The 23,440-nt window shown below is 44.6% G+C and overlaps 1 protein-coding gene and 1 long non-coding RNA gene across 3 annotated transcripts in view; one reads left to right on the top strand and one right to left on the bottom strand.

Annotated features, from left to right (window-relative positions):
* The window catches only part of CAPG (capping actin protein, gelsolin like), a 49,267-nt gene extending 30,535 nt beyond the window's left edge, over positions 1 to 18,732 (bottom strand). Inside the window, exon 1 of one of the 2 annotated variants that reach the window (XM_066377840.1) lies at positions 18,582 to 18,732. The gene's annotated coding sequence lies outside the window, so the exon portion shown is untranslated. The remainder of the gene's footprint in view (positions 1 to 18,581) is intronic. The other variant, XM_066377839.1, reaches the window with a different exon arrangement.
* LOC136400713 (uncharacterized) lies at positions 18,294 to 22,879 on the top strand. Its single transcript, XR_010750366.1, has 3 exons — positions 18,294 to 18,415; positions 22,558 to 22,721; positions 22,825 to 22,879. It is a non-coding gene; the product is annotated as an uncharacterized lncRNA (long non-coding RNA).
* The last annotated feature ends 561 nt before the right edge of the window (positions 22,880 to 23,440 follow it).

The raw sequence follows: 23,440 nt of genomic DNA, 5'->3' as shown, positions 1-23,440 counted from the left end.
CTGTGTAATTCAGAAGAAATTCCCCAGTTGATATTTTTTCATTAATAATTTACCTTTAATAATTTACATAAGCCTATTGCTCTCCTGCAAAGGAATGCCTCAAGCCAGTGAGAAAACTTAAAATTCGTAACTAACACATATTTGTACCCCTGAGATGGTGGCATTTGGATAAAATCTAATTACATACCTCAACTAGACCTAAAGGAAATGGAGAAGGTCTTTGGGACCTGTGGAATGATTTTTCCAGGATTAGATTTTGAACTGATAGAACATCTGCTATACACTTTATGAGCTATATACAGTAGGAGAAGATATCCAGGAATATTGTTTACTCCATGAAATCATCTGTTCAGAACCCCAATGCATTAGCTCATGTGCATGTTGAAGATAGGTAAGTATAAGTTGAGCCTCTATAGGTAAGATTTCTGATTGGGTCCAAACCATATCTGTTTGTCTAGAACAAAGTTTCCCCCTTTTTGTTGCCATATCTTCTTTTCTTCTGCAGCTGTCCAAGGGAGCTGCAAAAGACAGTCTTTTATGGCTATAGCAGGGAGAAGAAACGTTCTCAGGTCTGGATAGTTTGGCCACTTATTGCTGCTTATCTAGCCACAGTGTCAGCTAAATGATTTCCTTTTGCTTCCAGGGTGACCTTAAATTTTAATAATTGCTGATTGCTTCAGTTAGATGTGTGACATCTAATAATTCTGCAACCTGTTTTCCATTCTTTATGGGTTGCCCTGAGGAAGTTAAGACACATCACCGTTTCTACGATATTATAAAGCTGTGAGCTATACCAAAGGCACGGCAGCTATCATTGTAAATATTGGCTATTTGATCTTTACCCAATTGACAAGCTTGAGTTAGAGCAATTAATTCAGCTTATGGGCAGATCATATTCAGGTAAATAAGAACCTTCAGTTATGTCCACCATGGAACTTATTGCATATCCAGCTCGGTAATGTCTCTGCTCATCTTTAAGATAAGATCTATCCATAAACCAAATTAAGTCAGCATTCTATTTATTTTTATTTTTTTCAGTGAGAGGAGAGGAGATAGTGAGACAGACTCCTACACGCGCCCCTACTGGTATCCACCCAGCCACCCTGTCTGGGGCCGATGCTCAAATCAACTGAGCTATCCTCAGAGCCCAGGCGGATGCTTAAACATCAGCCACTGGCTGTGGGAGGAAAAGAGAGAGAGAAGGGGGAGAGGGAGGGGGAGAGAAGCAGATGGTTGCTTCTCCTGTGTGCCCTGCCTGGGAATCAAACCCAGGACATCCATATACTGGGCCAATGTCCTGTCCACTGAGCCAACTGTCCAGGGCCAAGTCAGCATTATTAAAGGGAGTTCCGCCTGACCAGGTGGTGGCACAGTGGTGGTGGCATTGGACTGGGATGCAGAGGACCCAGGTTCAAGATCCCGAGGTCACCAGCTTGAGTGCGGGCTCATCTCGTTTGAGGAAAAGCCCACCAGCTTGAACCCAAGGTCGCTGGCTCCAGCAAGGGGTTACTCGGTCTGCTGAAGGCCCGCGGTCAAGGCACATATGAGAAAGCAATCAATGAACAAGTAAGGTGTTGCAATGTGCAATGAAAAACTAATGATTGATGCTTCTCATCTCTCTCCGTTCCTGTCTGTCTGTCCCTGTATATCCCTCTCTCTGACTCACTCTCTGTCTCTGTAAATAAATTAATAAATAAATTAATAAAAATTAAAAATAAAAAAAAGTGAGTTTCCTGTAAATCATTCTTAGGAACAACAAGGCAGTCAGTAAGCCAAACAAAAAAGTAGCAAATTTGCTGGGTTAAGACTGTTACATCGAGCATTATTAGGTACAAAAAGCAAGAGTAGTACTTCATGAGACGTCAGTCAGTTGATGGAAGTGTTTATTTAGTGTGATGAGAGTTAAGATTCAACAAAACTGAGGAACATAAATAAAGGAGAGCACATAACTGTTTCTTCTGTTTGTTTGCATAACTGTAGCAGGGAAGGCTGTCATGTAGAGAGAGAGTCTTTTTCCTGCTGAATGTAATTTCTGACTAAAGCATCCTATAGGTCAGGAGTCGGGAAACTTTTTGGCTGAGAGAGCCATGAACGCTACATATTTTAAAATGTAATTCCGTGAGAGCCATACAACGACCCATGTACGTTAAGCATTATCCAATAAAAATTTGGTGTTGTCCCAGAGGACAGCTGTGATTGGCTCCAGCCACTCGCAACCATGAACATGAGCGGTAGGAAATGAATGGATTGTAATACATGAGAATGTTTATATTTTTAATGTTGTTATATTTTTTATTAAAGATTTGTCTGCGAGCCAGATACAGCCATCAAAAAAGCCACATCTGACTCGCGAGCCATAGGTTCCCGACCCCTGCTATAGGTCTATGATAATCTGTGTTTTTGAGTTAAAACTCCTGAAGCATTTTCTTTATTTTCATGTATATAAAAAAAAGTTTACAATTAAGGTGTCCCAGAGTGGGAACTTTAGATAAATCTTTCTTTAGAGCTGTTACAGCTTGTTTCCCTTCTGGGTTGTGATGGATCAGGGTGATCTGACCTTAATAAGACATATAGAGGCTGGGCCATTAATAAAAAATTTGGAATCCAATTATGACAATATCCAGTAAGATTCAGGAAACCTCTAAGCTGTTTTTGGTTGTTTGTTTGTTTTTAGAAAAGAAAAGGATATTATTCCTCCGAGTCTTTAGGGTTAATCAGTAGTCCATCTTTAGATACTAGATTATCGAGGTATTTTACTTGGGGTAAACAGACTGAAGCTTGTCTTTTGAGGCCCTATATCCCTTTTAGTAAGCTGTTGTGTCCTCTTGGGAGTCTAACATGTCCAGAGCATAAAGGTAAATCATCTATATGTTAGATTAGAGTGGAATCTCTAGGAACTTCAACATCATTCTAATCTGCCTTTAGCATCTGAGAGAAATAGGGGGGACTCTGTATACTCCTGGGTCCTTTTTGTCCAAGTAAACTTGAGATCTTCCCAGATGAATGCAAAGAGGAATCTTCTGTCTTCTTTTTTTTTACAGAAATGCTGAAGAAGACACTACATAAATTTATCACTGAAAAATATTGGCAGTCTGCTGGAATAGCTGATAATAGGGTATGTGGATTTGAAAACACAGAATGTCATTTTTCCTCCCATTGACTTAAGAGAGAGAGAAAGAGAGAAGAAGGGAGGGGAAGGAGGGGAAGGGAAGCATCAACTTGCCATTCCACTTAGTTGTGTATTCATTGATTGCTTCTCATATGTGCCCTGACAGTGGACCAAATCCTCAACATAGGCATGCTGGAATGATGCTTTATCCACTGAGCCATCTGGCCAGGGCCAGGATGTCTTTACTTACAGTATGAGCTCCTGTACAAATCTTCATCCTTTCCCATTGGGTTTCTTTGTAGAGAGGTAGGAGAATAACAGGGACTCATTCATGGAATTATAAGCCCCTTTTAAAGTAATCTTTTTTTTTTTTAAGATTTTATTTATTGATTTTTATTTTTAAATTATTTTTATTTTTTATTTATTTTAGAGGAGACAGAGAGAGAGAGAAGGGGGGAGGAGCAGGAAGCATCGACTCCCATATGTGCCTTGACCAGGCAAGCCCAGGGTTTTGAACCAGCAACCTCAGCGTTTCCAGGTTGACGCTTTATCCACTGCGCCACTACAGGTCAGGCTAAAGTAATCTTGTATAATGGGCTTACTTCAGCTAGTGCATCAGATCTTAAAGGATATTGGTGAATATTAGGTAGAGGCAAAGTATTGCCAATAGCTTTTTTTTTTTTTTTTTTTTTTACAGAGACAGAGAGAGAGTCAAAGTGAGAGATATACAGGGACAGACAGACAGGAACGGAGAGAGATGAGAAGCATCAATCATCAGTTTTTCATTGCACATTGTGACACCTTAGTTGTTCATTGATTGCTTTCTCATATGTGCCTTGACCATAGGCCTTCAGCAGATTGAGTAACCCCTTGCTTGAGCCAGCGACCTTGGGTCCAAGCTGGTGAATTTTTGCTCAAACCAGATGAGCCCACGCTCAAGTTGGCAACCTCAGGGTCTCAAACCTGGGTCTTCCGCATCCCAGTCTGACGCTCTATCCACTGCGCCACCGCCTGGTCAGGTGCTATTTTATTTATTTATTTATTTATTTATTTATTTATTTATATTTTGTTATTTTTCCTTTTACAGAAACAGAGAGAGTCAGAGAGAGGGATAGACAGGGACAGACAGACAGGAACGGAGAGATGAGAAGCATCAATCATTAGTTTTTTTTGTTGCGCGTTGCAACACCTTAGTTGTTCATTGATTGCTTTCTCATATGTGCCTTGACCGCGGGCCTTCAGCAGACCGATTAACCCGGTGTTTCCCAACGTGGGGCCCACGCCCCACAGGGGGGCAATTTGATAGTTAAGGGGGGCAATTTGAAAATGGACTCGACACGACTTTAACTCTTTCACCCCGGGCCATTTAAATGCAATGCTAGATATCGGTGCCAAATTTAACAAAAAAATGCAATTCTTAGATAATTGCGGTAAATAATTATTAAGTATAATTTTGTTTGATGAGACCAAAATATCAACTGGGTGATTGGCGTCGTCAAGTAAACTTCGTCCTGGGTTCACCGCGGAGCGTGCCGTCTGCCACGGTGAACCCCGGACGTTTTAAAAACTCGCTAAACAACGCAGTTATTCTCACCTAATTGGCCCATTGCAACTTCTGTAGTGTTTCACATCATTCAGTTGGTGTTAATTTGAAATAAGTGTCAGTCAAAACTGTTGTAAAAGCTCGTTGATTTAATAAATATACATATATATATTGTATAGATATAATTGGTAAGTATTTTATTTTTATCAATATTAAACTCTTTATTAAGTACTTCTTGCATCGGGGCTAGAAAGCACTAATATTTTATAAATATTATTGGGGCTATAATAGTGCATGCACGACAATTTTAATTTTAGAAGCATAACTTTCCAGAAAATTTTGTCAAGTGGAAAAAATATAGATACCTTTTGATTTGCGGTGGTAGTGTAGTAAATGTGTTATATACATTTCAATAAATATGAATTTTTAGTATACGTTTACTCTATGTCACATTGAATATATTTTAACACATATTTTAATATTAGTTTTTAATTGATCTTATTTTTATTTCTTATAGCACATAGTAAAATGAGTGGTGCAAGCAAGAAAAAAACTCGTCAATATTCGGAGGAATATTTAAAATTTGGGTTCATACCCGCTGTTCACGATGAGCAGATTCCTTTTTGTCTTTTATGCCAGCAATGCTTGACCAACGAATCAATGAAACGAGGTCGTCTTGAGGCGCATTTGAAGGTGAAACATAGTGCTCATATTAATTCAGATTTGAGTTACTTTAAAACTTTAAAGAAAATTTTTGAAAAAAGAACATTAAAGTCTCTGTTTACTGCTCATACTTCAACTAATAATCGTGTTCTTGAGGCTAGTTATCAAATTTCTTTATTCATCACTAAAACTGGAGAAAATCACACTATAGGAGAGAATTTAATAAAACCGTCAATATCAGCATTTCTTAAAACGGTTCTTGAAAAAGATGACAAAGATGTAAAAGCTATGCTACTCAGTGACAATACTGTTAGCAGAAGAATAGACGAAATGAATGAGGATATTGAAAAACAACTTATTGAAAAGCTGAAAACAAGAAAATTCTCCTTGCAAATGGATGAATCAACTTTGAGAGACAGTGAGGCAGTATTGATAACTTATGTAAGATATATTGATAAAGGACATTTTGCTGAAGAAATGTTGTTCTGTAAAAGATTAGAAAGCACCACTACCTCCAAAGATATATATAATAAGCTAAAAAACTACTTAGATGTCAATGATATACCAATTAAAAATATAACATCTTGTGCTGCAGATGGTGCTCCCAATATGATGGGCAAGAAAAATGGCTGCTTAAAATTGATGAAAGATGCAAATCCAGAAATGATTCTTGTGCATTGTGTTATTCATAGGGAAAACTTGGTAGCTAAAAACATCTCGCCTGTTCTGAATGAAGTATTACATACAATAATAAAGTGTGTTAATGCTATTAAAGCTAGTGCCAAATGTGAGCGTCTTTTCAAGCTATTTTGTGAAGAACAAAATGAAGACCATGTGAGACTTTTATTTCATACTGAAGTAAGATGGCTATCTAAAGGAAACTGTTTGAAAAGATTTATGGAACTGTTTGATACTCTTAGTAATTTTTTAAGCGACAAACCTGAAATGAAGTATCTGTTAACAATAGATAGTAAAGCATTTGTGAGTTATTTAGCCGATATCTTTGAAAAACTAAATATATTAAATAAGCAACTTCAAGGAACAAATAAAACTCTTGTCGATGCAAAAGCAAAGATATTTGGTTTCATTACCAATATTGAGTTATGTCAGAAACATATTAACAACAAAAACTTTAAACAGTTTCATTGGCTCCAAAAATGTGAAGTAACTGATACCGCTTTACTTGTTATTGTCAATCATTTGAATATTCTATCGGCTAATTTAAAAGAAAGATTTTCTGATTTAAAACAAATTGATTTCCCAACATGGATGATGCAGCCAATGTTAGTGGATTTGTCTGATATATCAAATATGCAGTATCAAGAAGAACTTGCAGAATTGCAAAATGATGAGTCAGTTAAAGCTTTATTTAATATCAAAGGAGTGATGGCATGGCTTTGTGAAGAAACAGAAATCAAATACCCAAATTCAACCAAATGTGCAAGAAAACTATTGCTACCGTTTCCATCTTCATTTTTAGCTGAATGTGGATTTAGTGCTGTAAATGATTTACTGGTAAAAAAAAGAAATCGGCTGGATATAACACAACGTGGAGACTTGAGACTAAAGCTAACCAAATTGGAACCTAATATAAAATCTCTGTGCAGCAAGCATCAAGCGCAAGGATCACACTAAATTAAAATAATAAATTAATATAGAAAAATCTGTATTAAAATTATTTGGAATTTAAATTTCTGTTTTTCATTATATGTTTTGAAATTTTACTTACTGTGTTTTGTTAACAATTTCATAGTGATTTCTTCCTAGAACCTATCATTTATGTTTATTAAGTGAACAAATCAATTTTTTAATGTTAAAAATTATGTATGTTACATAGGGGGGACATAAAAATTTTAGAAAGGTTAAGGTGGGGCATGGCACAAAAAAGGTTGAGAAACACTGGAACCCCTTGCTCAAGCCAGCGACCTTGGGTCCAAGCTGGTGAGCTCTGCTCAAACCAGATGAGCCCGCACTTAAGCTGGCGACCTCGGGGTCTCGAACCTGGGTCCTCTGCATCCCAGTCCGATGCTCTATCCACTGCGCCACCACCTGGTCAGGCAGTAGTTTCCCCTTTTATGGTAATTTTAATTCTTCCTAAAGTATTAATAAGGAGAAGGGAAAATGCCCTCTCCTAGTCCTTGGAGCAGTCTGTGCTTGTTACTATTTCCTTTTCTAAATCCCATTTCAGTTTTCTACAATTCTTAAGATAACCTGACTTTTTACAGTAACAGCAGACTCTCTACTTGAGTTTCCCAGCAAACCTTATTTAGTGATTCTGTTGCTTTGCTTTCAGAAACCAGTAGGCGCATTAATTGAAATAGGTCAGAGTAGCCAGGATCATATGTTCTAATAGTTAAATCAAATTCCTTTGCAAGCCTGACCTGTGGCAGCACAGTAGATGGGGCTTCAACCTGAAATTCTGAGGTCACCAGTTTGAAACCCTGGGCTTGCCCCAGTGAGGCACATGTGAGAAGCAGCTGCTATGAGTTGATGCTTCCCACTTCTCTTCCCTTTCTCTCTCTCCTTTCTCTCTAAAGATCAATAAATAAAATATTTTTTAAAATTTTTATATTTTGCCCTGGCCGGTTGGCTCAGTGGTAGAGCGTCGGCCTGGCGTGCGGGGGACCTGGGTTCAATTCCCGGCCAGGGCACATAGGAGAAGCGCCCATTTGCTTCTCCACCCCCCCCCCTCCTTCCTCTCTGTCTCTCTCTTCCCCTCCCGCAGCCAAGGCTCCATTGGAGCAAAGATGGCCCGGGCGCTGGGGATGGCTCCTTGGCCTCTGCCCCAGGCACTGGAGTGGCTCTGGTCGCAGCAGAGCGACGCCCCGGAGAGGCAGAGCATCGCCCCCTGGTGGGCAGAGCATCGCCCCTGGTGGGTGTGCCAGGTGGATCCCGGTCGGGCGCATGCGGGAGTCTGTCTGTCTCTCCCCGTTTCCAGCTTCAGAAAAATACAAAAAAAAAAAAAAATTATATTTTATTTATTCATTTTTAGAGAGGTGGGAGAGAGAAAGAGATAGAAGGCAGGAGAAGCAGGAAGCATCAACTCCCACATGTGCCTTGACCAGGCAAGCCCAGGGTTTCAAACTGGTGACCTCAGCGTTCCAAGTCAACACTTTATCCACTGCGCCACCACAGGTCAGGCTTTTTATTTTTGTTTTTGTTTTTTTAGCAAGAGAGAGAGAGAGACAGGAAGGGAGAGAGATGAGAAGCATCAACTGGTAGTTGTAGCACTTTAGCTGTTCATTGATTGCTTCTCATACATGCCTTGACCAGGGAGCTCCAGCGAAGCTAGTGACCCCACGCTCAAGCCAGCGACCCTGCGCTTAAACTGGTGATACTATGCTCAAGCTGGATGACCTCAGTGTCCCGGTTGATGCTCTATCCACTGTGTCTGGTCAGGCAAAGAGACACATACTTGGTTTACATTGGTGGGTACAGGATAGTTAACATTGACAGCACACAGTGATGGTACTGGAGAGCAAGATAACAATGAGGGCTTCTGCAGTCTTCAGCCTGGTGCTGTGGGTGTACCCTGAGGGGTCTGGAGATTACTCTGACATTTCAAATGAATGTTATCTTAGATGCAAAAAGACAGTAGACAGGCTCACTTGAGGTAACACTTGACCTTTGTCAAGGAAACTACATGCCAGGAGTGACTACCACCTGCTATGACGCACTTTTAGTGAGGAATCAAAAAATTTTATTTATTTTTGCCTGACCAGGCAGTGGCACAGTGGATAGAGTGTCAGATTGGGACACAGAGGACCCAGATTTGAAACCCCAAGGTTGCTGGCTTGAACAGGGCTCACCAGCTTGAGTGGGGTTGCTGGTTTGAGCGTAGGATCATAGACATGACCCCATGATTGCTGGCCTGAGCCCAAGGTCGCTGGCTTGAGCAAGGGGTCACTCGCTCTGCTGTAGCTCTCCAATCAAGGCACATATGAGAAACAATCAATGAACAACTAAGGAGACTAAGGAGCCACAACAAAGAATTGATGCTTCTCATCTCTCTCCCTTCTTGCCTGTCTGTCCCTATCTGTCCCTCTCTCTGTCACACACAAAAAAAGTCTTTTATTTATTGACTTGAAAGGAAGAGAAAGGAAGAGAGAGAGAGGAAAAAAATAAAAAAGAAAATACCAATTTGTTGTTCTGCTTATTTATGTATTTATTGGTTGATTCTTGAATGTGTCCTGACTGGGAATCAAACTTGCAACCTTGGTGTAACAGGACAATGCTCTAACCGACTGATATACTGTGTTGGGCGGATAAAATGTATTATGCTCACTTTGTTAAAGATGCCATCGCCCAGGTGATATTAATGTGTGTTGGAGGCAGACAGGATCATTGTAGCCTGGGGCTTGGTTTTGGGATTAAGCCTCTCCCACCCGTCTTGATGTGGGGTGGTACAATCCAATCATGCCTCAGAGAAGTGACTTTGTATTAGAGACTTCCCTGTTATGTATATTGGATTAAGGGTTTGGATTTCTACACTATAAAATGGGGACGGAACGAGAGTTTGGGCTCTTGGTTCCTGAGATTAGCATGAGAGAGCAGAGAAAGTAGAGCCAGCAGCGGAAGGCGGCCACGTGGAGGAGGCCAGGAAAAGCAGCCAAGATGGTGGAGTGCTGAGTGAGATGCCAGTTTGTACAGAGTTTGTATCTGGGATAAGGCAGGAGATGGGGAACTGAGGAGAAGAAGGCTGGTGAGCTAGAAACCTTTGATTCTAGGAAACTCGGATAAGTCAGTGGCTTTGTGAGCACTGAGTGTGACTGGGTTTTGGAGCCCAGTGTATGTTTTTACTTGCCCGCCGGGTGCAAGGTAGGATTAAAGGCTATGGCCCACCAGTTTTTGGCTCCATGGTTTCTTTACCGACTGTCCGAATCAAATGCGAACCTGCATGGGCCGGGCTGCTGTGTTAGTGGCCCCGGCCCTGCCTGCTGGCTTTACATACTGTATAGGCTAATTAGGAATTTTCATGTTTAGACCATCTTATGTGGTTACGTTAGGTCTCTGAGTGTGTAAGGTGTGCAATGCAGGCCTCCCCTGAGCTTGTCAGGTTTAGTCTATGTCTCCATTTTCATCCACATAAGTAACTTGTCCGAGGTTACACACTGCCAGTTCAGTAATAGAACCAGGCTTTTATCCTTGGCCGATCTGGCTTCAAAGCTGGTGCTAGACCTGCAACACTTCACCTTCTTCTTCATTCAGAGGAAAACAGGCCAGATTGTGTCTGCACTTGGAGGCCAGGCTATCTAGAAATGAGTCAGATAGCAGATAATCTGCTCTCCACCTTAGTCTCTGCATGAGGAGAGCGTGAGCAGCAGCTTAAGATGTCAGGTGACAAAATGCATCAAGATGAGGGCATGAGCCTGATCAAATGGTGGCACAGTGGATAGTGCGTCGAACTGGGATGTGGAGGACCCAGGTTCGAGACCCCGAGGTCACCAGGTTGAGCACAAGCTCATCTGGTTTGAGCAAGGTTCACTAGCTTGAGCACAAGGTCGCTGGCTTGAGCAAGGGGGCACTCCATCTGCTGTAGCCCTCCAGGTCAAGGCACATATGAGAAAGCAATCAATGAACAACTAAGGAACAGCAACGAAGAATTGATGCTTCTCATCTTTCTCCCTTCCTGTCTGTCCCTGCCACAATAAATATATAAATATTAAAAAAAAAAAAGATGAGGGCATGGCCTTGGCTCTCTGACACAGTAGTAATAGGATTTTTTCCTTTCTTGGGAAGCAGTTTCAAATTTCAAACCAGCATGTTTCTCCAAGGCCCACAGATGGGGCATAGGGGAAGTGAAGCAACTCAAAGCTTGGTTCTACCCCTTTCCATCCGGGTGATGCTGGACAGCCACATGCTACTGAGGAATGCTTAGACACCACCCCTGGCCTCCCTCCTCCTCTGACCAACTGCTCACCTGCAGACTCAGCTTATAAATCCCTCCTCTGAAACATGTAGTGACCCCTGACACCCACCATAGTGCTCCTCACATGCTCTGGGCATCAAGGCCACTGGACCATCGGGATATACAGCTCCAGGAGAAAACTTTTCAGCCACATTCCACTAGCAAAGGTGGAATTGTATCCATGGGCAACCTAATCAGCTCCTGGCCTGCTTCCAGACAGCTATTAAGGCCATGCTAGAAATATCCTTCCAAAGCATGTCCATTTTCTAAAACTTTTAAGGTAAAATTTACAGTGAAAATTTTACAAGTCATAAGTATACAGTTGAATGAGTTTTGTTTTGTTTTTTAGTGAGCAAGAGAGAGAGAGAGGGACAGACAGACAGCAAGGGAGAGAGATGAAAAGCATCAACTTATAGTTGTGTCACTTTAGTTGTTCATTGATTGCTTTCTCATATGTGCATTAACCAGGGGGTTCCAGCAGATCTAGTGACCCCTTGCTCAAGCCAGCGATCTTGGGTTTCAAGCCAGTGACGTTTGGGATCAAGCCAGCAACCATGGGGTCATGTTAACAACCCTGCAATCAAACTGGTGAGCCCACGATCAAACTAGTGACCTCGGGGTCTCGAACCTCGGTCCTCACCATCCCAGGCCAAGACTGTATTCACTGGTCAGGCTTATTTTTTTTTTTTAATCTTTTAGCGATTTTATTTATTGATTTTAGAGAGAGGGGAGAGAGAGAAAGATGGAGTTAGAAAGAGAGAAAGAAAGGTAGGGGGTGGGGAGAAACAGGAAGAATCAACTCATAGTTGCCTCTCATATGTGCCTTGATTGGGCAAGCCTTTTGGGGCCTCGAACCGGTGACCTCAGCATTTCAGATCGATGCTCTCTCCCCTGTGCCACCACAGGTCAGGCTGAGAGTTTTGATATATGCAAACACCCATGTAACCAAGATATCCCCACCAAGATATGAAACACTTCTGCCACCACTCAGAAAGTGCCTCTTAGCTCCTCAAGCACCAGAACCATGATAGGTTATCCTGGTGACCCCAACACCCAGCAGAGCACTCAGCAAGTAATAGACACTCCAAAAAATTTTATTGGTGTTTTAACAGGTTAGAGAGCAAAACCCCTACATTCTAGAACTGCTCCAGCCTGTCACCTTAGGAAGGTTGTGTAAGCTGGTTCCTTCCTTGCCTGTGAAGCAAGAACAGTACCCCAGCTCTCCTTACCTCAGAGAATTGTGGGGATCCACTGACACAACCTGTGGGAGGCAATTTGAAAACAGGCCTGTATACATGCAAGGTGCTGTGACCATTATTTTTCTTTTATCATTTTAACAGATTTTTTGTTTGTTTGTTTTTAGAGAGAGAGAGAAACATCAATTTGTGGTTCCACTTATTTATGCACTCATTGGTTGATCCTTGTATGTGCCCTGACTGGGGATGGAACCCACAACGTTGGCATAATTGGGACAACACACTAACCAACTGGCCAGGGCCCATTTAACAGTTTTTATGAAAGCTGTATATAAGATTACTTTATTCCTGCAAATTCTCAACTTTTTTTTTTTTTTTTTAAGTGAAAGGAAGGGAGATAGGCAGGCTCCCGCATGCTCCTGGACTGAGATCCACCCAGTGGATCAACCCCGTCTAGGGCTGATGCTCAAGTACCAAGCTATTTTTAGCACCTGAGGCTGCTGTGCTCAGACCAACCAAGCTAGCCTTAGTGCCTGGGGCCACGCTCAAATCAATTGATCTGGCTGCGAAAGGGCAAGAGGGAGAAAAGGGGGAGAGGGAGGTGATGAGAAGCAGATGGTCGCTTCTCCTGTGTGCCCTGACCAGGAATTGAACCTGGGGCAACCAAAGACCAGGCTGACACTCTATCCACTGAACCCTGGCCAGGGATGATTGTTTTGTCCTTATATTTGCCCTTTCCTTTTCCTGCATAGCAAGATTTGGTTTTATATTCAAGGATCTTTTTTAATTTTTTTAAAAAATTTTTATTTATTCATTTTAGAGAGGAGAGAGAAAGGGAGAGAGAGAGACAGAGAGGGAGAGAGAGAGGAGAGAGAGACCGAGAGAGAAGGTGGTGAGGAGCTAGAAGCATCAACTCCCATATGTGCCTTGACCAGGCAAGCCCAGGGTTTCGAACCGGCGACCTCAGCGTCGACGCTTTATCCACTGCATCACCACAGGTCGGGCTATTCAAGGATCTTTTTGTAGTCTTTGTCCAGCTTTAGCCTAGTGATAAGCACCTTGCTGGTGTGAGTGCCCATGAAAACTGTATGATTAGCTTTCTCCTGCTGTACTGATTCAGTGTAGGACATATTTCTTCCTCTAAACCTGGACTACTTTGCCAAAAAGGACTAAACTTTATTTTGCCCGCTGGCGCTTCAGTAATGGCCACAAAAGGAAAGAATGACCATGATTATTAATAAATTCCTACTTCTAGGACAAACATCTGGCTGAAAGAAACTAGAACAGGGAGGCCTCAGACACTGACTTCCGGGCTTGGCTGCTTGGGCTGTGGCCAAGGTCTGCGGGTGCCCAAGATGGCCAGCTTTCTGCCTCTGTGTCCATGAACCAAGGCTGTAAACTGATTTCCAAGGTTAAGAATTTCCTGAAATTGCAAAGGATTCTCCCTAATCTGCCACACATTTCTCTTTGAGTCTCAGTGTCCCAGTAAAATTCAAGCGCTAGACAAGGAGAGTTCCTTCTGGCTCCTTTGACTCCAGCCTGGAAGCACAGTTCAGGCTGGGCTGTTTGTTGCATTTCTTCAGCCTGTGGGACTGACAGGGATCTGTCTCAATACCTAAAATTTCCAATGTATAAATTCCCCAGGATATTCTTTAATCGCATTGACTCACGACGTTTCTAGCTTTTGAATTGAATCAGCGGTAAATTTTCTAGATTTTTTTTGTGTGTGTGTGAGAGAGGGACAGACTGACAGGCAGAGAGATGAGGAACATCAACTCATAGTTGTGGCTCCTTAGTTGTTCATTGATTGCTTTCTCATATGTGCCTTGACGGGGCTTCAGATGAGCCAGTGACCCCTTGCTCAAGCCAGAAACCTTGGGCTCAAACCAGTGACCTTGGGCTTCAAGCCAGTGATCTTTGGGCTCAAGCCAGTGACCATAGGGTCATATGTACAAGCTAGGTACCCCGTACTCAAGCTAGATGAACCCGAGCTCATGCCAGCAACTTTGGAGTTTTAAACCTGGGTTCTCAGCATCTCAGGCTGATGCTCTATCCCCTGTGCCACTGCCTGGTCAGGCTCTAGATCATTTCAACTAGTTCTGAGGAATGGTCAGGGGTCTGGATAGCCATTATTTCTGCATCAAGTTCAAGATTGGAAAGTTTTTTGTTTGTTGTTTTTTGGAGGGTTTTTTTTAGAGATTTTTATTTATTGATTTTACAGAGAAGGAGTGGGGCGGGGCAAGAAGTATCAACTCATAGTTGCTTCACTTTAGTTGTTCATTGATTGCTTGTCTTATGTGTCTTGACCAGGCAAACCTAGGGTTTCTCACCGGTAACCTCAGCATTCCAGGTTGATATTGTATCCACTGCGCCACCACAGGTCATGCCGTTATTTGTTCACTGCTGGGTGTTCGGAGGTGTCCTGGACAGTGACAATTTGGAATTCCGTGGTAAGAGTGGGACAGTCCAGTACAGTATGAATGAGTGGGGCAGGTGGAGCTCAGGGGGAGTGTTGTGATGGCACAGAAGGACACTGAGTGTCTGGGGAAAAAGAGACTGGTCCCCAGGCAAGACACAGGGCAGGTTTATCCCTCAAGGCCAGGGTTACGCAGGATTCTCTTATCTATTGTACTATAAGGTCATGATAAGAGCTAAAACTATTGAGTGCTAGCATTATATGTCAGGCATTGTCCTTTATATTTTTCATTTAACCCTCCTATTCACCCTCTAAAGTAGATTGTCTTTTTATCTTCATTTTACAGATACAGAAATGGAGGCAAATTGAGGTAAAAATAATGTGCTCCAGAACCCACTTAGTAAGTGGCAGAGAGTGGGTTGAGAGCCATGTGGTGGGACCCCATTTGTTTCCTCCCAGTTCCCACCCCTCACTGCCCATAGCCTCCTGGGTGGAGGGGGCTGAGATGGGCCCCCCCTCTCTGTCAGGCCCTGCCTTCCCTCCGCCTTCCCCAAGGCCCGCACTGCTCTCAGTCAGTGCCAGCTGAGTCATTCTTCACATACAAGGAGCTACCTCTGCTCACCCTCTAGAGCAGTGGTAGTCAACCTGGTCCCTACTGCCCACTAGTGGGCGTTCCAGCTTTCATGGTGGGTGGTAGCAGAGCAACCAAAATATAAACAAAAAGATAGATTTAACTATAGTATGTTGTTTTATAAAGATTCATTCTGCCAAATTTAGCAAAAATCTGACATAAAGTACTTGGTAAGTAATTATTATTATATGCTTTAACTTGCTGTAACTCTGCTTTATAAATTTTATAAAGTTAAAGTTACTTTCCTACTTTATAAATCACCATTACTGTGGAACCGGTGGGCAGTTAGAAAATTTTACTACTAACAGAAATACAAAAGTGGGCAGTAGGTATAAAAAGGTTGACTAGCCTGACCTGTGGTGGCGCAGTGGATAAAGCGTAGACCTGGAAATGCTGAGGTCGCTGGTTCAAAACCCTGGGTTTGCCTGGTCAAGGCACATATGAGAGCTGATGCTTCCATCTCTTCCCCCTTCTCTCTCTCTGTCTCTCTCTCCTCTCTCTCCCTCACTGTCTCTCTCTCTCTTCTCTCTAAAAATGAATACCCCCCCCCAAATAAATAAATAAATAAATAAATAAAATAAAAAGGTTGACTACCCCTGCTCTAGGTACTCTGTTTAAAAGAAAACTCTTATTTCACAAGAAGTTGCAAAAATACTACAGAGTACTGATACACGTTAAAACCTGGACAATTAATTAAACATGCTAAATGAAAAAAGCTAGTCATAAAAGACAACATATTATATGATTTGATTTATATGAAATGTCCAGAATAGGTAAATCTATAGAAATACATTTAATAGTAGGTTTATGGTTGCCTAGGGCTAGAGGGGATGGGGTTTTTAGGGGGTGACTGCTAATGGATACAAATTTCTTCTGGGGGGTTATAAAAATGTTCTAAAATTAGATTGTGGTAAAAAATAAAATAAAATTAAATTTTGGTCATGGCCGCACTGTGAATATACTAAAAACATTAAATTGTTCATTTAATAAAGCTGTCAACAAACAAAAAACAAAGGGGTGTTGTAATCTTTCAGTGGCAAAGCCATCCTTGACCCATTTGTACCTTATTTAAAAAATAGTATAGAGAGGTCCCATGTCTCTGTTACCCAGCTTCTCCTAATGGGCACATCTTACATAACTATAGTAGTGTACCTTCCCTTTAAAGCGGTGCTCCTGAAGGTCCAGAGCCCTTTCTCCAGTGTTTCTGGTTCAGATCCTGGCGATGATAACATCTCACCCATGCCCTGAGCTTTACGGTGTACAAAATACCTCATCCCACTCACAAATCCCATTTGACCTCAAAGCAAACCTGTCAGCCAGGGTCACCCCATTTCTTGGTTTTCTTTGCCGCAAGCTACTTCCTCCCACCCTGAACATCCTCTATAGTGTTGCCAAATTTAGCAAATAAAAATTTTATCTGTAAACCCTGTAGGTAACCAGTTCTACCGTGTCAGCCAGTCCTGGGCGGCTCTATTAATCATTTTAAGACAGCACTAACAGTCCTGGTAGGATAGCTCAGTTCGTTAGATGGTCATCCCAGAGCCAAGGTTGTGGGTTGGATCCCCAGTCAGGGCACATAGGAGTCAATCAATTAATACATAAATAAGTGGAACAACAAATCAATCTCATTCTCTCCTCCTCCTTCTCTAAAATTAACTGAAAAAAAAAAAAGAAAAAGACAACGTTGATCACAGACTCTTAAGAACTGAAAGGGCTCTAGACTCTCCTAGCCCAGCCTTGCCCACCAGGCTTCTTGGGGTAGGCCTTCCAGGCCAAGGCCTCCCTTCCGCCTTTTTTTTTTTTTTTTTTTTTTTTTTACAGAGACAGACAGACAGGAAAGGAGAGAGATGAGAAGCATCATCAGTTTCTCCTTGTGACACCTTAATTGTTCACTGATTACTTTCTCATATGTTCCTTGACCGCGGGCCTTCAGCTCGAGCCAGTGACCTTGGGTCCAAGCTGGTGAGCTTTTGCTCAAACCAGATGAGCCCGAGCTCAAGCTGGCGATCTCAGGGTCTGTCTTTTTTTCCAGCCTTTCCACTTAAGGCTGGCCAGGCCCCTAGTTGTGCCTCAGTTTGCACACTTGGAGGCTGGTCCTGCATTCACCTGCAGATACACCGCAGGGCGGCAGGACGGGCCTGGGGAGCCCGGCTGGAGTTAGGAACACCGCACCAGGCCTTCTGTCCAGGGCACGCAGGAAAACAAGGAATAGGATGACCCTGCTCCGGGTTTGACTCGGGTGCGATCCCCGGACACACACACACACCTCCGCAGGCTCGAATTACAAATCCCAGCAGGAGTGAGCTGCGACTCCTGCGACAAGTCCAGGTCCAGTGGACCATGGCGAGCGAGGTCAGGAGGACAGGGACGCCATAGCAGGCCTGGACACAGTCACAGACACGTGCACGCGCCCGCCCCACCAGCCCCGCCCCCCACGAACTACAATTCCCAGCAGGAATGGGCGGCAGGGCGGGACCTCGAGGAGGGGCGCGATCGCGACCGGAAGACAGCGTTCCGCGCAGTGGGATCCCCGTAGCCGACTGGGGCCTCCGCTGCTGTGGGGAAGGGGTCTTCTTCCGGTGCCAGTCCGGTTCCGCGCCCCCGCACTCTGCTCTGCTGCGGGGTTGGCCGTCCCAGCCCTCCTTCGTGAGCCTGAGCCCCGCCCCCTCGCAGCGAGGCTGGGGTTGCACGGGAAGAGCAACTCCATCCTCCAGGATGGTGGGTGGGGGCCTGGTCGCCTCCCCTCGCTCTCCTCCGTCCCTTGGAGCGAGCCCTCTCCTGGAGGGAGGAGCAGTCCCTTCCTCAGGCGGATTAGGCCTGCGGGGGTGGGAAAGCCCAGGCAAGGATCGGTCCTCAGTGCGCTGGGCTGTAGGTCCGGATGCTCGGGCCGCCGTGTCCGACCGCTCGCAGCGCCTTGCGCCCAGGCTTCAGCTTTACAGGCCAGGCCAGGCCAGGCCAGGTAAGGCCGAGGGGCTGCCAGGAAGCTATACCCAGGGCACTCGTATTCGGCGTGCTTTCAGACTGCTCTGCTCACCCCCAGGGTCAAGCGCCAGAACTCTTGCCCTGACTCCCAGGTTACCCAGGGAGCCTCTGTGGCGCTACAGAAGGGACTTACCCCAACCGTCAGTGCAAGTCAGGAACGCGGGGGTCCAGCCTGCTCGGTGGGATGAGCTGTGCTGAGGCCCCACTTCCATTCACCCTCCGGGGCCAGGCAGTCTCTCTCCAGAGGCCTCTTCTCAGTTGATTTCTGGCTCCCAAGTGGGGATTCAGGTTACGCTGGTATCGGGAGCAGTGACACCACAGTAGCCAGCAACACATTTGACTTTGTGTCTCCAACCCCATTTTCAGCATTTACGTTTTCTGATCTGGTCATACACTGCTATGTCCCTGACCATCAAGGCTGATAGGAAAAGACCTAATTTATGAAGGTATAGCCGGACCCTGTAACGTTAATAAGATTGTATTCTTCTGTAGTTAGGTCGAGACCAGCTACTTCCCAGAAATACTCCATTTAATCTCGAAACAGCAACAACTCCAGAGAGTATATGCCGTATTGGTTGCTCAGATTCCCTTGATAGTGGGAGTTGGGGTCATAATAACTGGTCAGGTGGGCTCTAAGCATGCCCGTTTTTGCCGGGAAGTTCTCAAAGACTTGGTTTTCCAAGTATTTCTGTTAAGACAACCAACCTTTTTGTTCAGTAGTCTTTCTGCCCCTAGACACAAAAGATAGATACCATAGGAACTTGGAGAAACCTATCGCCCCAGTTCCTGGGCTCTTTAATAAAAGCCTGTTCTCGCCTTTGACGGCATTCTAGGGTTTAGCACCCTGCTCTTGAATCAGTAAGAGCCTGTGTTGCTTGCTGGTGATATGTTAGAAGCCATTTAATGTTTATTCCTCCTTCCTAAATATACAGCCAGCAGGATGGAGTTAAAAGTCACAGGGCAGTGTTATTAGGTCATTGCAGGGAAGGCTAAGGGTACTGTGTTCCAAAGTTGGGTTCTTTCCCCTTCAGGACTTTGGGAGCCACTCAGGTACACACATATTCTGTGCAAGAAAATGCATGCACCTACACTGGTTACACATCCTGATGCAACTGCAAAATTCCCTATTTTGCAGCGATACCTTTAGCACATGAATGTTTTCAATAAAAGTTTGTTTAAAATGGCGTTTGAGCCTGACCAGACAGTGGTGCAGTGGCTAGAGCGTTGGACTGGGATGCGGAGGACCCAGGTTCGAGACCCCGAGGTTGCCAGCTTAAGCACGGGCTCATCTGGTTTGAGCAAAGCTCACCAGCTTGGACCCAAGGTCGATGGCTTGAGCAAGGGGGTCACTCGGTCTGCTGTAGCCCCACGGTCAAGGCACAGTATGAGAAAGCATTCAATGAACAACTAAGGTGCTACAACAAAAAACTGATGATTGATGCTTCTCGTTTCTCTGCGTTCCTGTCTGTTCCTATCTATCCCTCTCTCTGACTCTCGCTCTGTCTCTATAAAAAAAAAGAAAAAGAAAAAATTTAAATGGCGTTTGAAAATTACAAACACCTTTCACGTATAGTGGAATAATGGTAGAATTTTTCCTTAATATCGTTTGTCCATATTTCAGAAATCTTGTATTTGTATAGGACGTCACAGATATCTGCCCTTCGAAGCGAGGTCTTTGTATCAATATCATGATAATTAAAGCCTCTATCGGTGGCCCTCCAGGCCACGTCCTTTCCTGTCAGCCTGTCCTGGAGATGGGGACAGTTCGCCATGCTTCTCCTTACCACCAGGGGTCGCCCTTTCCCGAGAACCACTGCTCAGGTCCCTATGGCGGCCTGGGACTGGGGTGAGGGGACTGAGGGCTTTGGTCCTGTGTACATAATTAGATTGCCTTGGCCCTAGGCCCAGCATCCATCTCCGCTTTAGTCTCAGCTTTTCCGTTGGTTAAAAGTGGGGAGGGTGATCTCAGGGCCCTCCTCACCCATCAAGGAAGGATGTGGGGATGGAGACACATCCGGGAATGGCAGTGCGGTCTTTCAGAGAGGTTGGTAGAAGACCAGGCCGGTTTTCTGGTCTCTCGGCTCATCAGACTTTAGAGAAAGGAACAAGGATTCAGTGGGAACAGGAGATGCCAGGCTTCTGGGCGCTGAGCTGAAGGAAGTCTAAGCAGGGCCAAATTACATCTGGCAGGGAGTTGGGGGTGGGGAAATAAAAAAGGAGTGGAGTGCCCAGGAAGGTAGGGAGGAATACATCCCTCCCCCACTCAGAAGGTAAATAGAGGAAAGGACCCAGTAGGGTGCTGGCAAGATTGGTCAAAGGTACCCAGAGAAGAATCCTTAGTAATCCATCTGCATGTAGAGAAGAGGATTATTTGCAGGTAACAGGGAAAGGGGCTCAGATACTGCTCACCAGTCTACGTCTGGTGGCTGGTGTCCAGTGGGCAAGAAAGGAGCAAGTCATGGGTCTTTTCAGAAGAGAGAAGCCAAGGATGTTTGTAGAGAGGAGGGCTTTGAGCAAGATTTAAATATGCAACTGCAACAAATATTTTTCAGGAGCCTGCTATGCCAAGCTGTGGGCTGGGCCCTTGGAATTTGACTGTGAACCAACTATACCCAGTTGTTACCCATTGAGTGCAAGTCTATAGCCTAGTCCTGAAATCTGTAGATTTCATTGTGATGAGAGCCCCAAGAGTGTTGAGGGTTGGGGAGCAGACTGCACTGGTTGGAGATTCATGCTGAGGGTCACTTAAGCTGTGAATGAAGGAGGGAGGAAGGAGGCCAGAGTGTTCCACCAAAGAATGGCAGACACACAGCCGGCAGGTAGGAGGAGCCTGTGTGAGACTAGAAATGGATGAGAAAAGCCACGTAACAACAAGTGTCTGTCTCGAATACTGGGGCACTTCCTGGCTCTCTCCTGGGTAGAATCTGGGCAGTGGGCTCATGGATCAAGTTTTAATCTTTTATTTATTTATTTATTTATTTATTTATTTATTTATTTATTTATAGAGGAAGTGAAACAGAGAGGGAGAGAGAGGAGAGAGAGAAGGGGGGAGGAGCAGGAAGCATCAACTCCCATATGTGCCTTGACCAGGCAAGCCCAGGGTTTCGAACTGGAGACCTCAGCATTTCCAGGTCCAAGCTTTATCCACTGCGCCACCACAGGTCAGGCTCATGGATCAAGTTTTAAAACAACTATGAAGCTGTGGTGATCTGCATAATAAGGAGTGAGGGGGAGGAGAGAAGGCTGGGGTCTGGGAAAGGAGTGTTTGAACCACCTATGAAGAGGGCATTGCCAGGTGCAGGTAAGGAGAGCGGATTGGAGGGGGTGGCAAAAGACAAACTTTTTTGAAGATTAACATACATATAGAAGAGTCCTTTTTCTTTTTTATTGTGTTTGCTATATATTAAAAGCACTGTTTTTTAAAAATCTAAATTTCTTCCAAATGAAATTTCTTTAAGTCAATAGGTACAGAATGGGCCTCCTGGGGCCCCAATCATGTTGGAACCACAGGTTTTTTGTTTTTCTTTTTTGTTTTTTAGTGAGAGAGAGTGAGCACAACAGGACAGACAGGGACAGACAGGAAGGGAGAGAGATGAGAAGCATCAGTTCTTCGTGTGGCACTTTAGTTGTTCATTGATTGTTTTTTCATATGTGCCTTGACTGGGGGGCCTCAGCTGAGCCAGTGACCTCTTGCTCAAGCCCATGACTTTGGGACTGAAGCCAACGACCATAGGGTCTATGATCCCAAGCCAGTGACCTCGGGGTTTCGAACCTGGGTCCTCAGCATCCCAGGCCAACGCTCTATCTGCTGTGCTACTGCCTGGTCAGGCAGAACCAGTTTTAAGAATTATTTTATTTCTTATTTATTTACTGATTTTAGAGACAGGGACAGAAACCTCAATTTCTTATTCCCCCTATCCATGCATTCATTGGTTGATTCTTATATGTGCCCTGACCAGGGATCGAACCCGCAACCTTGGTGTAACAGGACGACACTCTATCCAAATGAGCTACCTGGCCAGGGCCCCTTGGAATCTATTGAAAGCTAGTGTTATGCATTCCAGAAAAATAGAGACAAACTACACACTAAGTTTTGTATCTACTTTCAGGAGGGAGGGAGGGAGAGTCTATTACAAACCTCTGGAGGTGCAGCAAAAAATGACCGTGGAGGAACAGGAGCCAGAGAGTCCTCTTAGGAAGCTTGTCCGGGCCTCTGTCCATCACATTACAGCAATGGCCTCTGTCTGCATCGCCCATTACAGCTGCCACCAGAGTAAGCTGACTCAGCAGGCCTGGGAGGGCAGTGGGCTGCAGAGGAAGAGGGGTCTCTGCCAGTTTGTGCTAAACCAGCCCCAACACTCCCCTTCATTCCTCAGCCCAGGAAGGCCCCCTTTCTCCCCTATTTCCAATAACCTTGCTTCAAGATCATCCCTGTGGACCTGGCCGGTTGGCTCAGCGGTAGAGCGTCGGCCTGGCGTGTGGGGGACCCAGGTTCGATTCCCGGCCAGGGCACATAGGAGAAGCGCCCATTTGCTTCTCCACCCCCCCCTCCTTCCTCTCTGTCTCTCTCTTCCCCTCCCGCAGCCAAGGCTCCATTGGAGCAAAGATGGCCCGGGAGCTGGGGATGGCTCCTTGGCCTCTGCCCCAGGCGCTAGAGTGGCTCTGGTCTCAGCAGAGCGAAGCCCTGGAGGGACAGAGCATCACCTCCTGGTGGGCAGAGCTTCGCCCCTGGTGGGCGTGCCAGGTGGATCCTGGTCGGGCGCATGCGGGAGTCTGTCTGACTGTCTCTCCCCATTTCCAGCTTCAGAAAATAAGAAGAAAAAAAATAAAATAAATAAAAAAATAAAAAAAGATCGTCCCTGACATGAACTAACCCAACCAGAGATGGACCTTGGCCACCTGCTCAGGTAAAAATATCTTGAGCGCTCATTCTCCCTTAGCCCTCACAGGACCTCGTTCTCCACTTCCAAGTTACCCCTTCCCGGCCCCTCA

Source organism: Saccopteryx leptura, chromosome 3 (assembly GCF_036850995.1).
Source record: "Saccopteryx leptura isolate mSacLep1 chromosome 3, mSacLep1_pri_phased_curated, whole genome shotgun sequence".
Classification (NCBI taxonomy): domain Eukaryota; kingdom Metazoa; phylum Chordata; class Mammalia; order Chiroptera; family Emballonuridae; genus Saccopteryx; species Saccopteryx leptura.
The sequence above is the reverse complement of the archived record's forward strand: the minus strand, read 5'-3'. Positions and strand labels throughout refer to the sequence as shown.